We start from the raw sequence: 16,305 nt of genomic DNA, 5'->3' as shown, positions 1-16,305 counted from the left end.
GCCATGATTTGAAGCATTGGGAGCAATGGAACAGAAAAGCAGTGGTGCACTTTCATCTGGAACCATATGGGTTTTTAAATCATGCACACACTTCTTTGTGGAGGCAGGCACAAGCATGTCTATGACAGTTGCATGTTTTGCATGACCATATGTCATTTTCCTAGCACTGTCCACATCTGATTCACCAAGGAGCGGGGTCATCTCATTGTGGAAGTCACTGAAGTGGGTGAACCTGGAACCTCAAGCTCCCTATAAAAGCAGTTCCAGGGGCATTCAGAGCTTGTCTTTTGCACAGACCCTCATGGTTAAGGAGAACAAGGAGCATTTAAAGGAAGAGATGGTGGTAAGAGCAATCTTTTACAACAAATCACAGAAAGATTATAGCTGGGCAATATTGGTAGCAGCCTTGGTTGTTTTCCAGGTTTGGACGTCAAGAAGTGTGAAGGCATTTTATGAGCCTACCTGGCAATCAACCGAGTGAGGCTCTTGCCACTGCTATTAGAGGAATTATACAGTTACAATTTATGTGGGATAGTTCTCTTGCCATGTTATCAGAAAGAGGGATCTTCCACATCTAGTGGCAGTGGAGGGACGCTCCTGTTTTTCTTTTTTTCTTTTACTTCTGGATCAGTTGACGACTTTCACATTTGAGACTCAGTCAAAGGCTTCAAAAAGGTTCATCCTAATGTGTTTGCTTCACAGCTGCATAAATCTCACATTTGTAAAACCATTGAATTGAAAAACAAGGTGGTGTTTTTTAGAGCATGCTCAACAGCTTGCTTTTTCATGAGTCATGACATTGGAAACTGACCTTATTACTAAATCACCAAACATGATGATTAAATATCAGATGGAATTTAGATTATGCACATCTGCCATTCCAACCATGTAATAGCTCTGAAATTCCTCAGCACAGATATTGCTTTGCAAACATTCCTAACAACTATGCCAGCACAGACCTCCTTTTAGATGAAGACCTTAATTCTAAAATATACGGTTTAGAATTATATCATACACTCAGTATGATCCAGAAACTTGTGTGAGTGTTCTCCATTCTGTTAATTTAACTAGGATTTCTCCTGCAGAGGCAGCTGTAGTCAAGGTGCCAAAAGGTTGGGCCTAGACACTACTGGGATGGGTGGTCTGTAAAAAAATAATGGAGCACAGGGATTATTTTTAGATCCACTAGGGCACGCTGGAAGATGAAGAAATGCTTTTAGTGCGCCCATAGCCACGTGGGAGTTTTCCCTCAATGAGATCAGTGACAACTATGCCACCTAATAGAGACAACTATAAAGGAAACTCACACGGCTATCTCAGCGTTCCATTCAGAACTCTCAGTCCATAGACGAAACGTTCCCTTACCGGGAAGGATAAGAAAATTTAGTCTGATCTACTTTTCCTCTCACCTTTGCATATAATACAGGATTACCTGTGCAATCTCGCCCTTACCAGGCTGAAAAAGCAGATCCACGAAGATCCACTGGTCCTGTATTTTCCTCCAGAGAAAGGGATTGATCAGCCTCGAATGCAGGAACTCCAGTATTATAGTGACAGCACTGTTGCAATCAGAAATTCAAAACTAGTGCCATCTTCAGATGGGATGTTAAACTGACATCCTGACTACTTCACTATGAAAGACTGTCGAGCAGTGCCATAGGAGAGGGGTGGTAATCCCAGTGTCATGGTCAGCTCCATTTTGGACCTGTAAATTGTGGCCTCCCTAAAGATTCCTATTAATGCAACAGATGAAGTCATTTTTCACTTCATCTGATCTGCTGTGTAATGGGGCTGTTGGTACGTAATGGCTGATGGACTGTGTTAATTCTTCTTTATATTTGATCACAGTAAAGAACTTTAATGACACTTTAGATGGATAGACTGAAATCAAAAGGTGAGACCCATTTTTGCAATTCTCTTCAAGATCATGGTTCCATATTAAAAATGAATTTGCTTTCTTGCTTGAATTGTTTTAGTTGTATGATTCCATTGTCTCACCCTTTTGGGCAATGAGAGAGATTACATACCAGAGTTTACAAATTCACAAAGAAATGGTAGCAATTGTGTATTATAAATTCCCCCTTCTGGAATGTGAAACATCTGCAGGGGTATTAATTATTTAAAACTGTCAATGTTATTTCTACTCCTTTGTTATGTGATCATTGTCTAGTTTAACCGTGACACTCCTATAAATTGACACTCACCTGAAGAATGTCTTGTCTCCCCATGAAAAGACCTGATTTATACTTGAGCTCCCCCTAGACATTATATAGATTGCATTTAGGCAGCAAGTACAATTCATGAAGTCCTAGTAAACACAATATTCTCCTATTTTCCATAATAATACACTCCTTTCAGGTAACTTTCCCTTCTTTGCTTTACTACAGTAACTTAAAAAAAAGTAACCATTTTGGTTTATACTTTTAATGATCTTTGAAATTTGAACACTCCAGATCTTAATATAAGGTAATAATATATAGTATAATATATGGCTCTTTTAGCTCTTTCTCTTTCTAATTGCAATAACATTGATCAATGGGATTTAAATCTTGATGAATGTGACTAAAGAACAGTATTAGTCCACTGAATCTGATTCCAACAATATGTTAATCCAATATGTTGAGCTTTGAAATGTCTGAGAGTAAGATTTGGTCATTGAACAGGATGACAAGCATGGAATCATTCTTTATGCAGATGTTTAGCTCTGTAATGACACTAATTACTTTGCGCAAGCAAAGGTAGCTTGATTCTGCTGTAAGGGAATGCATTTGTGGTGTTAATGCACAAATTACTTTGCCAGCATCATATGATGTCATTCTTCACTCAACAGAATGCTGTAGTAGAGAAGGGGAAACTGAAGAAGCTGTCTGCAGGTGTGCTAGCATTTGATTCTCCTGAACATGACATTGTAATAACACATTAACACTAGGCTTTAAACTGTTTTCACATCTTGAAGATGTATAATCCGATAGGAAATAACGAACTCTAAAGCTGTACGAGACTTCAGAGACTTCTGCTCGAGGAGTGTCTAATAAGACATTCTGTACATTAAACTCCACCGGGTGATGTGTGATCTCTGAGAAATTTCTATCATAGGTATTCATAAGCTTTCTAACACATTTATCAAAACATAATGAGTATTATACCAATACAGTCGTAAAAACAAGTGTACAACCACAATAACCAATACTACCAATAATCACCTTACAAATGAAAAAAATAGAATTTCTTATTGATGTGGTGTTTCTAAAATACTGTCCTTTTATTGGCGTGCTTCACTTTGTTGAAAAAAAAATACAATTACTTTAACCTGCCCTTTCACCGTATTGCGTGCTTAATGAGAGCCTTTTTATTAGTCTGCCTTTATAGAGAGTGCTTAATTGGGTACCCGTATTAATGTGACCTCATATGTCATGCTAAATTAAGTACTTCATTCATATATTACCATGAGCATTTATGCTATGTTCATTTCATAACTAATTCCTCTCTCCTCTTATCATCGTAAAGTCTTAATTATAAAGAAATTAGGGGAAATACAAAAATGCTTTTGTAGGAGGTAGAATACGAGTTACATGAAGCATTAGTGCCAATAATTCACTTTTTACCTCCAATCACATACTGTAATTAGGCTTCTTATTCAGCACAGTAACACTACACAGCAAACATAAATATATACAGTACAACAACATTTTTCATTAACCATCTCCATGGATACCCAACCCTACTGAAATCTCCCTAAGAATTATTACTGAAAATGAAACATTCTGTACATTATATTATATCATATCTGTTGATATTATAGATTAGCAAAATTACTGAATGTGTTGTTATGTACACATAACAATGCATGGTGTCTTTTATGCAGTGATATGATTTTATCCTACAGTACATAAATATGTATTACATTTTTAAACACCATGTTAATGCACATTTCTATTTATAGGTCAAAGGCCTGTCTAGTGAGGGATGTGGTTAGTCAAGCTGATGATATAGATTATAAAACATATTTTATAAAGGTTTAATTATAGTGCAAAAATTCATACATTGAAAAATCCTTGCTTACTTAATGCAAAATTAAATACTAAATAAAAAAATGACAGAAAATGATATTCAAAACATGAGTGTAGTTTAGAAAAGGCAGCAGGTTAGGGCAGAACTTGTCTTCATAGCACATAATCGGAAAAACAGAGTCCGAAATTGTTAAAAAACATACACCTTTCTTCATATTTAAAACCTAAAGTTACAGTCATATCCAAGCTCAACCTATTTGGATTAACTAACAGATTCTGTAAGTAGGAATAAGGTCAAAGGGACTAATGCTACTAGACTCATCCAGATTTTAATCCTGTAAACATCTTGGGCATCTTGGGTCATGATGAACCTTGTTTAAGCTTTTTCATGGGTAAGACTTTAGCTCTTATGTTTTAGGTTCTTTCTGAAGTGTGAGCATTCCCCCACCTGCCTAGGACCTCACCAATACCGTGATTCCATGAATAGTATTCTGGACTGTGGAAGAGAGGAAGAGAGTAGCACCAGTCCATCCATTTTCCCTTTTCTCCTGCCTCATATGCCTGGCACTAGTGCAGCTGACCCCATACCGGTCCTTATGAGAGCTGCAGCAGCAGTGAGTCCAGGGAAGAAGACAAACACCACCAAAGACACCATTCATCCTGCCACAGTGCCCTGCGCTATTTTCCAGATTTCTTTTTTTTCCATTTATTCTTTTTATGGAGGGCGATTCAGACAAAATCAATTAGGAACCCAACGAAAGCAACATGGATGAATGATCAGATTAAGAGTCAAATTGCTGACAACCTGCGAGTGAGGAAGAGGCTTGTCTCTTCATTGGTTCCTTGAATTCCTTATCTTTTCCCGTGGCTTGGTGTTCTACTATGGGTGCTTGTTTTAGATGTGCTTCATAACATCTCTGGAAATATCTGCCAATAGAAAATAGAGATGCTACCTTTTTGTCTTGTGCACTGTGCTCTTATCTGCTGTTGACACCCACCTAAAGGGCATGACTCATATCGTTGCCTGACAATGAGTCCAGGATTATTTTATTTAAGAAACATGGGAACCTTTCAATGCTATCTTTTTCCTACAATTTACTGATATCATGACTAGAGAGAATAATGACAAATGATGAAAACAAATATGACTTTGAAATATGTTAGCTAACTGTTCTACAGACCTAGACCTGTCCACAATCATTTTGATCAAAATTTGCCAATCCCTTATTTGTTCATGACTAAAAAGGTTGATCTCTATTATCCTATTGCCTTGGGAATGATTTGGCTATACACATCTGGACTCATGTTCCTTTTTTTTAAGAGTGATAAGCCGTATTTAATACACCCTCTTCTAAAATATGAAATTCTATGATGTGATGTATAAATAAACTGTTGAACTGATATTTTTAATTTTTTTGTATACCCAGGTGAAGGAAATTAAGGCTCTCAATTCTTTAATCTTCTCACTCACAAAGTAGGGAATATGTATCTAAACACAGTGAAAGACAACAAGTCATAAAAAAATCTGTTAATTTTCTTCCCAGAGAAAGATGAAGTTAATTTTGTATCAGAAAGAGGTTCTTCTTTCTGACATCACTGGAATTTTCTGATCACTTATAATAAAGTACCTAATCTTTTTTCACACATTGGCATTGGGTGGTATAGTGTAGTAGCAAGCCAGTGTTTGCCACAATATCTCATACCATAAAAGTGTCCATGGACTATTTACGTGATCAATGATTGATATTCTAGTATAGTTAGCATAATAGTTCAGTTTGCAAATGACATAAAAGCACAGGGAAGGGGTGGAAAACTGAAGAAGCAGCAAAAGAAATAAAAATAGCCATAATTTCAAACAAGGGAATAATTAATATCAAGCAAGAAAATATAAACAGAAAGGTTTGGCTCTGTAGATGAGCTTCAGTTGCAACATTTTTGTAGTAGGCGCTTGAGTGGATACACAGCCAAGTGTAGAATTAAAGGAAAGCATTTTAAGATTGTATAATCCATTAAAAATACCCCATTTACAATACTGTGTACAGTTACCATTTTGCTAAAAGGGACCTTCTGCTCAGTACAAAGATTGACCAGATTAATTTTTTAATTGTTAATTATTTACACATATTGGTGAGAAGAAGTGAAACTCTTTAGCCCTCAATAGAGGCACTGTAAGGGAAATGAAATACATACATTCAAAATAAATCTGAAAGGCACTACTAAAATCAACCAAGGAGATTACTTCAGGAGCAACAGTGACAGAGGAACATGTGGACACAAGGGCAATTAAGAGGGAGAACATTTCTAAATTAAAATGTATCTGGGACAAGGTAATAAGCCATGTTGTTCACACAGATTTCCCAGGACCCTCCAAAAATATTAATTTGACTAAAAATACTGATTTTCTGATCAGTAACATGCTGACATTCATTTAAAAAACCTTTGTAAATTCTTAAAGAGTTAATTGAGTTTTGCCTAAGGAATTAGGTCTAATTTATTTTCAAATTGCTTTTAGAAGGTACATATACCACATTTTCCCTTGGAAGTATAAGTACAGTAGGTGCCTGGTTCTAGTCTATAGCAAAGAGGTCACTACAGCTAAGAGCAGTTATGTATAGTACAATCTAGGCCATTGTATTATTGATACAATAATTTATTTCAGTGAACAGTAGTGGCATTATCATCTTGTAACCTCATCTCATCAGATCTGTAAAGGTAAGCAAAGCTTTGTCTGGCTGAGATTGGAATGAGAAACCAATGAAAACTACTGCTGCAAATGGTATTATTGAACCAGTAGGTGGCACTCTTCCCCATTCTAGCCCTGGATTTCCACACCAATGCCCCAATATAGTGGCTGGAGACTGGGTTGTGGGAAGTGCTGTTCTTTGAATGAGATGTTAAAGGTCCTGATTTATGAAAGATCCTACAATGCTTTTTGAATAAGAAGAGGCATTTAGATTCCACAGTGCAGTCTTGCCAACCTAACGTTCCCCATTCATCCAGTTGGTGAAGCAATTCTTGAATTGAACAGGGTCACCAGATGTGTGCAATGCTTTCAGTTCCTTTGGGATGAAAAGCTCTGTAATAAAAGCAAGAAATTGTCATTAATTGTGGTTAATGCAAGCTAGGCTGGATTAGGCTCTGATATAAAATTTGAAAAGCTGTTTTCTTTGTTGTGTTGTTTACCTTAAGAGGTCTATTAAAATGCTTTAGAGAACAACTGTTCCTGTGTGGATCTGCCATCCCTGGAATAACTTAGTGCAGTGGATTTGTAGATCCTCTACTCGAATCCACTGCAAATTAGAGGAGAGAAAACAAAAAAAATGGTCAAAATCAATATATTTGATATGATATTTGATCTGATTGTGACAGTGAGATTTTAAGATCTCACTGTAAATTTCAAAGAACTCAGGTAGAAAGAGGGAAATATGTCAGTATATCTCATAAGTGGAGGAATATAATACAACAAAAAGCATTATATTTGTCTTATTATGTAAATACACTACTGTACTCTATTAATAGGGCAAGATGAACAATAAGTACAAGACAGAATAGAAAAGCTTAAACAATAGTGGAATGACAGATTTAACGAGATTACATCTCATTAAAGATGAGGTTTTTACTACGACAGGCTAAGAGAATGTATTTTTGAAAAGAGAAGCCCAAGACGGGACCTGATTAAAGTATTCAAAATCCTCAAATTGACCAGGTCTACCCTATATACATTTTTTTTAGAATAATTGAAATGCAAACCAGAGAAGACAAAAAGAAATGAAGAAGTGCATTTACAACAGATTAGGAGGCACAACTAAAATTAAAGCCTGCTAAAAAATCAATTAGAATTAAACTAGAAGGCGAAGGATGTGAAACAAATCTATTACATGCTAAAAATCCTTAAAACATCTTTTTGAGCTTGCCAAGATAAAGTTGAAGTTATGTCTTGAAATGTTAAATATTATGTCACAATGAAAGAAAAATTCAGAGCCAAGACTTGACAAGATAAGACAATCTAGCAGCTGGTTCTCTAACTCAACAGTCAAATCAAAGAATAAGTTGTGTTACTTTGGTGGTCAGCTTGAAGAAAGAGGATTGAAATATCAAATTACACTGGTAGTGACTTTTAACCTAATTTAACATCCAACCTAATGGAAATACTGATAATGTCAACGATTTTGTTGCCTTTTCTCCGCTCTTTTAAAGTAGCTGTAGTAGTAAACGATCTTCTGCGAATTATCTTTAATCTGTTGCACTTTTTAAAAATATAAATACGGGATAAATGTGCCAACATTGCTACAGGAACATAAAACCCCTCGTTGCCGATTACAAATTGTAGCTCTCATTTTCTCACGCTAGAGGGCGGAATGAACACACTCCGCATTTGTAGCAGAAACAGTTGAAGAGTAAAATCGCTACCGCCTGGAGGGCATCTTCTTTTCTGATCTGGCATGGCCTTTCATGGACGGAAAGCAAATATCAGCAACAATAGACTGTGTCTCATTTGACATTTCTATTATTACATTTCTCCTGATTTTCAGAAGTAGATTAGTATTTGTTTAAAAGAGCATGTTTCTTGTGCCTAAACATAATGTGACCCACCTGATGTATTTATGTTTGTATATATATATTTATATATATAATATTTTTTTAAAAATGCAAAGGAAGAACACCTCTGCCATTACAGTACAATTTTCAAGTAATCAATAAAAATGTTCATATAAAAGTTCCTCTTACAGCCTTGGTAATTTAAGAATTCTAGAAAGGGCAAAAATAGATTCATAATATACAACAAAAGCGCATTATGTCTGTAAAAGCCATAGATATACGATAAGCTTGATGTTGCCTATGGGCAAATTGTCCAGCAAATTAATTTACTTTTGCGAGATCCAGTTTGTCCACAGGATAAGATAGACCAATGTGTTCAAATTAAGTTAGAAGAACATGATGGAAGTTTGAATGTCCTTCAATGCATTTTATGCAATTTCCGCACTTCTGCAAAGTCATGTAATGTAAATATTACTTGACAATCAGTGTCTTGCAGCCCCATTTAATGCATTTTCTTTGACATTTGTTGGATAAACGTTTATTATACAAATTAAGCAGCTTATTGTTGCCATTGTTAACATGACCTATATTGCCACCTCTGATCCATTAGTATGGTTGTAAGCGACTGCAGATGGTCAGAGCAGGGAAGGCCAACTATGGTCCAACAGTCAACAAGTTCTGTGTGTAACCCTTAAATCATTATTTTCTAAATATTTGTAGCGATTCCATGTCGACTGCTTAAACAACTAACATGTTCAATCTGGTAGTTTATAGACCATCCAACCATTTTTGGTAACCACTTAGTCCAATAGTAGGTTGCAGTGAACCAGGGCTTAAACTGGCAAAGAGTGGGATCACAGATACAACCCACATAGGTTTCCAGTCCATTGCAGGCAACACTCACATATTTAAAGCTGTCATTTAAACATGTCTTTGGATTGCAGCAGGAAACCGGGGCACCAGAGGAAAGCCCAAAAAAAGGGACAACATGAACTCCTAAACCCCACACAGAAGGAGCTCCAGACCACAATCAAACCCAAGACCCAAGAGTAATTGAGGCAACGGCACTGACAGGCTGTTCCACTGAGCCACCCATATAGAGATCGTTTGAAATGAAAAGGCTGATGCAATTTACTGTAGCTGTCAAATACCACAGCAGGAACAAGGACCATATCTAGATTAACTGAACCGATTAATTTATAAATTGATCAGAACTCACACATCTCAGGTCTTTACAAAATGATTTAGGGGTGACATATAGGAGTAGATTTGGCTGCTAGTGGGTTAGTGCATTAATCCTAGAAGGCTTACACTTTAAAGAGGTGACATGGGGGTACTAAGTATTTCATAGAATTAATTTAACAGATAAAATGAAGAAACTGAGACATATAAATATGCAAGAAATTACATTTCAAGAAACTAAGATTTTCTCCAGAAAACTGCAAAAATGTAACTCTTTGAAAACATTTTTAAGACTGCCGTGTCTGTAATACTTTGTTATGAAGTCTTAAGCACAGTTTAATAATATTCTAAAGGATACCTACTGTAGATATTTAGATAACGTATTTGGACTCTTAGTGTAATGCTCCAGACAGCAACTCACGATCCCATTAAATAATATAATTGTAGTACCAGGGGAGCTCATCTAATTTAACAGTTCTGAGGTTTTAATAAAGATTTATGGGAAATGGGATAACTACAAGGGAAATACGAGATGCTTGACTATTGATTTTACAGTTCTGGTCAAAGTGCCTAAATAAGATCTTCCTTTTATATTAGTGTATTTTATACAGAGGGGATATTACAGAAGGTGGAAGGTGTGTAGATGGCTGGGTATTGTTTTGTTCTTGTTTATTTTTTTACAAAATTTAAAATGAATGAATAATGGTTTTAATTTTACCCTTTACTCAATAGATTTTTTTAAAGCGAACATGTTGACCTTATCTGTACTGGTGCTGTGTATACATAATATGCATATAATATAATAGGCATTATACTGTATATCTCAGATTACGTGAAGGTGGGTTTCTATTTGAAATGATTAATCGCTATTTCATGTACCAGTTATTTATGTATTGTGACAGGTTGCTGGTCACTGCAGTGAACCTCTTTCTTGATATACTGTAGAGAGGTCTGGATGTATTTAACTTTCATCAATAAATAATGCACAATCATTATTAATCTGGAATGAATGGAGTCTCCTGATCAGCAAGGAATTCATTGGGAATTCCAACACCACTGAAGGGCAATATTAGTTTTGACAACATTTGTTAGGGTGTAATCTGATATTACTAGAATAATTTGGTACACCTAGCAGACTTCACCAACAGGCCCACCTAATACATCACTGTCCTCTCAAAAGGGAACTCAACTACAGTGCGCAAAACCAAAGACCCTCTAAGTGCTAGAAAAGAGCAGGATTTTGACTCTTGGAGCATGATGCTCAGTTATTTGTGCAACTACTGTATGCTGGACCAAAAGAACATTCTGAAAATCCCATTTTTATGGGACATGGACTTGGTCGTGAGCTAAATCTTGCTCCATGTCTTTAAGGCTGGGCTATTGGCAGCACAGCAGTTTCGTCATTTAAGAACTTCAAATCAGGATAATTCAAATGTGGGGCCTGAGCTGGGCTGATCCAAACATTTCTGTGGTCACACCCATATCTGAGAATCCTAGTAGTCCCCCTGAGATACCCTGAGTGGAGGATCCGGTTTCCTCAGTGTTCAGCTCATCACACAATACTGCAGATACTGGCAAGCATCTAAACTCTCCTGACAAGCTCCAAGCTTTGTTGTTTGACTTTGACCATCGAGAGAGAAACATCTACGCCTTGAGAAGGGAAATATCATCCTCAGATTCCCTTCCTTTGTCTTGGTGTCTTTTATCAAAACCTGCACGCTGTGAGTCAATTCACAATTTTAGAAAGTCAAGAACAGCTCTGTCCCAGCTCTGATTTTGATTTGCGCTTTGGCAGTATGATGCTGGTTGCTATCTCTGTGAATACAAACTTGAGACTCTTCAATTTCTGAGAACTTCACTAGCTCTTTGACACTAATCTTCCCTGAACCTGATTAATTTGAATTAATGTCTTCTTCTGTCTACTGTTGCAGAGCAAAAATGTTTTATTCTCATTATATAGGCTAGGTAATATAGAAACACCTGTGAATGAACATAAGCATTCTTGCCTTTCACTCTTTCCTATGTTGTATATAAGGGAGAAAAATGTATTTATATCCTTTAGATACCCCCTGGATGTCCCATCTCAGAAACAAGACTCCTTAGGTTGCGATCCATGGTAACATGTTTGAAAATCTTGAACATCAGGCTGAAGTCACTTCTACACCAAGTGGATGAAGTAGAGCAAACGCAATTGGAGCTCAAGGTTGGGTTGGAAGGCCCAGGTGGGGGGCCTTGAAGTACGGACTCCTGGTGTGACTTTAAGATGGCCCGGTATTTCTGCCATCAACTTTCTGTAGTCACAGATCTGGGAAGACATGGCCTTTTCAGCTTCCTTGGTTAGAAATGGGGTGAAAAGTCTCAGGCACGTTGGCAGAGAGTAAGGACACCCTATCTTCAGGGCAGTATCAGTGCCATGTTTAAAAGCAGCTGGCCAGACCCCACACCTCACACAGCTTGACATTAGTCATCTTTAATGTGCACCAAATAGTGTGCTATCATGTGTCATCCATGGATTTAGAAATCCATATAAAATGCAGTTGTAAAATACATGTTTGGGTAATGTTAAATAAATAATAGATGTTATAAACATTTATGAGTACCATTTTTAACATCTGGTTTGTTTTGCTAGCTTAGAGAATGATTTTTTCTAAATAATTCATAACAGTGTAACTGGTGGAAATCTATGTTCCATTTTGAACTAAATTTCAAAATGCTACTATCAAAGCAGTGCTGCTGACAATAAGAAATGACTTGCTGGCTGTCTTCTCTCTGCAGCTCAGTGCCTTTTAATACAGAGTCTAAGATGAACAAGCTCTGTCATTAACTATAGTAATATTAAAAAAGAAGCCTGCACAGTGTACATGCGGCACTTTAGTTACACTTAAAAAATAGGCTGAATAAAAAAATTAAATGTAATGAGCCCATAATAAAGCTTTGCATTTGAAGAAATATTTTTACCTGATGCATATAAAAGTTTCCACTTAGTCTCACGTGAACCTCTGCAGCGATGAAGAGCACTTCTCAAAATGTTAACATGTAACATAATGTATTTCTGAAGAACTGTAACAAGAATTGATGGGTCACCAACCTGTGATGTGGTTAAGGCAGCAGACAATAAAATCATGCCAAGAAATCAGCTATCAAGAGCAGCCAGTCTATGGGAGATGAATAAAACTGTCAAAAACATTTTCATGTTCCCACCTTTTAATGTAATTGGAGCAGTCTTTGGCCATTCCTCATTAGCACTGGCAGTTCGCCCTCCCTCAGCTATTTCTTTTGCCTATTTGAGTTGGATAATTGCCCCTAACTGGACCTCTGTTACCTAATCTGGTACCTAGGCTCAGGACAAATAAGCAAAACAAATCAGTTGCTAAGAACCTGCCTGACCAGGCTGAGACTATGTCTTCTCACACATATGCAATGTATGGGCAGTTCATTTCGAAACCTGAAACAGAACGGGTCTTTGGATTCTCAGCGGCTTACAGCACACAAAAAAGGCATTATCATGATTTGCAACAGCCTTGGAACCAATCTATTTTGAAAGATGCCACCATAAAAAAAGCCACTTTGCAGGCTCAAATGTCGTACTGTTCAAAAACAAGCACGATGGACGTGATCACTCAGTTGGCAGCCACTGTATTACTGCTGTCTCACAGCCCTAGGGTCCTAGGTTTGATGCAGGGTTGGGATCTTTTTGACTGGAGCTCTTCTTCTCCCAATATTAGTGTGGGTTTTTGGAGACTCTTCCTCTTTAGTATCAGTAATTTAGGTGGTTCACGCTTTTATCCAAGGCAGCTTACCTTCATACTCATTTCGAAAGCTGACACACAAACACTTAGACACATTGGGGTCAGCCAGCCATTTCGAACTTCTCTCAAGGGTACAGTCAAGAACCCCACCTTGGATTTGAACTTAAAACCTTCTGGCTTTGCTCTGTGTGGCCTGTTTGAATATTGTTCTATTTACAAATGGACTATCAATTCTGCAGTACACTGATGCAGTATTTCGAAACATGCAATTTCAACAGGGACAGCTCCAGAACAAAGCTGGCGCCCCGGGCAAATCATGCAATCAGCGCCCTCCTCCTCCTCCCGTCCTTAAGTAAACTAGTTGGTCAAACATTTTTTTCTACGAATTTATAAAGCACTTTTAAAACCCCACTTTATTTATTCAGTTTGTCCGTCCATCTGTCCAAGCAATGTTTCCGAGATCAATTAAAATAGAGACGAAATTTTCAGCATTGATTTGTACGCCACATCTAGATAATATTTCAGTCCAAATTCAAATGAAAACGTAACATTAGGAAAAAGATTGTATTTATAAAATACAAAATCAAAATGGAACACTTTTATTTTTTTATGTGCTCATGTTTTATGTGCCCTTAAAACATGTCTTGTTTTGCAAACTCGTTCCCTAGTACTTTTAGATATAGTTTTCCAGTGGTTCTACTGACGTTGGGACAAGACCAATAGCTCTCCCTTGCCCCGTTGTTGAACACAGATATGTTTTTATTACATTTTAGCTTTGAGAACCTGTGCTTGGATTTTAATATGAATGTGTAAGTCTGCCTTTTCAGCTGCTGTTAAAATAAAGTGTATTTCTTTACTAACTTTAAAACAAGGGCATCACCATTATTTTGAAAGCTGTTCCTGCCCCTTAACTCTTCCTATTTTAGAACACTAATGGGGCATAGAGAAGATGTAGTAAAAGCAAAATTACACAGTCTGATCTCTACAGGAGTAAACAATTTAGCAATGTTTAGAACACCCTTCATACAGTGAAACTACTGAACTGTTGCAGTTCTCTTAAAAAATCCCATCTATCCAATGAAATCGAAATGAAAGAACTTAAATCTTCTTTTTCAAACTTAAGGACAGATGAAATCAGCTTTCACACAATGTAGGAAACATTAAAAATACAGTTACTTTGATACCATTACTCTTGATTTCACTTTTTTTCTGGTTTTATTTGCCTGCTTCTTTTATTTTTATCTACCGCTTCCTTATTACAGCTTGGCTGACTATGATAAAAAAAATAAAATTTCATCATTTGGTTTCAAGAATTTCAACATTTTTGCTTGGAGTCTATAATGTAATGTCCCACACAAGAAACATAAATTACACTGTTCTGTTATGTCACACATGACTAGTGATTGTGATGAGAATTATTTCTGCTTCACCTCTAAGGCAGTATGATTGTGTAATTATTTGCCTAAAGCTGGGGATTTCAAAACTGAAGAGAAGTACTGTATATTGAATTTGTCATCTGTTCAAACAAAAACAAAAATGTAAAAGACAAGTTAATGTTAATTCTGAATCATATTTTAACCATTCTACTACATAAAATTTGCTTACAAAACTTTGACCTTACAAAAATATGGTAACTTTATTTTTCAGAATACTTCAACTGTCTTTCCAATTTGCAGTCTTCAGAAATGATCACCAGTGTAATAGCTATGTTCATAAATTAGCATTAAGGTTTTACAATTTTAAAAGTAATACTGGAGTTTAATAAAACATTTATATGGAGACAGGCCTTCCTCAGATAATAAGCAGAATTGCTTGTGTGACAATCCAAATTATCTATTGTCTTTACAAATAGAGCAAGGATTGACCTAAAATGATTAATCTCACAGCAGAGAATGGAAGAGAGCAGTGTTGAATATTTAAGAGCTGCTTCATAAATATTGTTTGAATAAAATTATATGAGGAGAAGGAAATTCTGTGGTTTAATGAAATATATTTCCTAGAGTTCATTAAGATGCAAACCAAATGGTTCAAGAAATTAAATATGGACCTTTGATGCAGAGGGTACAATTTTAATCCAAACAATATCGGTGAAATATAACCATATCCACATAATGGGATGAAGGAAGGCAAAAATGGAAAACATATTAAAAAGGGTTGATGTTTGTTAGATATTATGGTTTGATGGGCCACACACAAAGGGTAGAAGAATACACCAAATTACAAACAATTGCTTGATTACTTGCAAGGAACTTAATCCATTTTCTAAAAGTGTTATCTATTACAAGGCTGTGGGGGAACCAGAGTCTATCCCAGGAAGCAATGGGCACAAGGAAAGATGCAACCTGGATAGAATGCCAGTCCATTGCAGGGCACACCCAAACACAGACATAGGGTCAATTTTTCCAGAAGCCAGCTAACCTATCAGTATGTCCATGGACAGTGGGAGGAAACCAGAGCACCAAGAGAAAGCCCACACAATCACAGGGAGACCATACACACACACCATGCAGAAAGCATCCCAGGAGCTGAACCCAGGGCCCCAGTGCTCACAGGCAGCAATGCTAACCACTGCATCACTGTGCTGCCCTGCAACAAACTTAGTTTTTTCTGATAAATGCACTGCAAAAAAAAAAAAAGATTTCTTTGAAATACAAAATAATCACAGGAAAGGCACTTTCACTGTCTGAATGTTATCTGTAAATTATGCATAGAAGAATACATTTACAAAGAATCCTCTGTGACAAGCGCATGTCTGATTCTTACAGTGACAAAACCTTAGAAACCTCAAAACATGATTAAGAATCAGGGGGCAGAAGGAATTTGGA

General features: G+C 36.7%; 1 protein-coding gene across 2 annotated transcripts in view; it reads left to right on the top strand.

Annotated features, from left to right (window-relative positions):
- The window catches only part of ca8 (carbonic anhydrase VIII), a 94,196-nt gene that overhangs the window by 40,929 nt on the left and 36,962 nt on the right, over positions 1-16,305 (top strand). The window contains exon 10 of one of the 2 annotated variants that reach the window (XM_015353590.2): positions 165-324. The exons of the other annotated variant lie outside the window; for it this stretch is intronic. The gene's annotated coding sequence lies outside the window, so the exon portion shown is untranslated. Of the gene's footprint in view, positions 1-164; positions 325-16,305 lie in introns of those variants that run through there. 2 annotated transcript variants of the gene reach the window in all.

The sequence above is a fragment of the Lepisosteus oculatus genome, chromosome 6, assembly GCF_040954835.1.
Source record: "Lepisosteus oculatus isolate fLepOcu1 chromosome 6, fLepOcu1.hap2, whole genome shotgun sequence".
Lineage (NCBI taxonomy): Eukaryota > Metazoa > Chordata > Actinopteri > Semionotiformes > Lepisosteidae > Lepisosteus > Lepisosteus oculatus.
The sequence above is the reverse complement of the archived record's forward strand: the minus strand, read 5'-3'. Positions and strand labels throughout refer to the sequence as shown.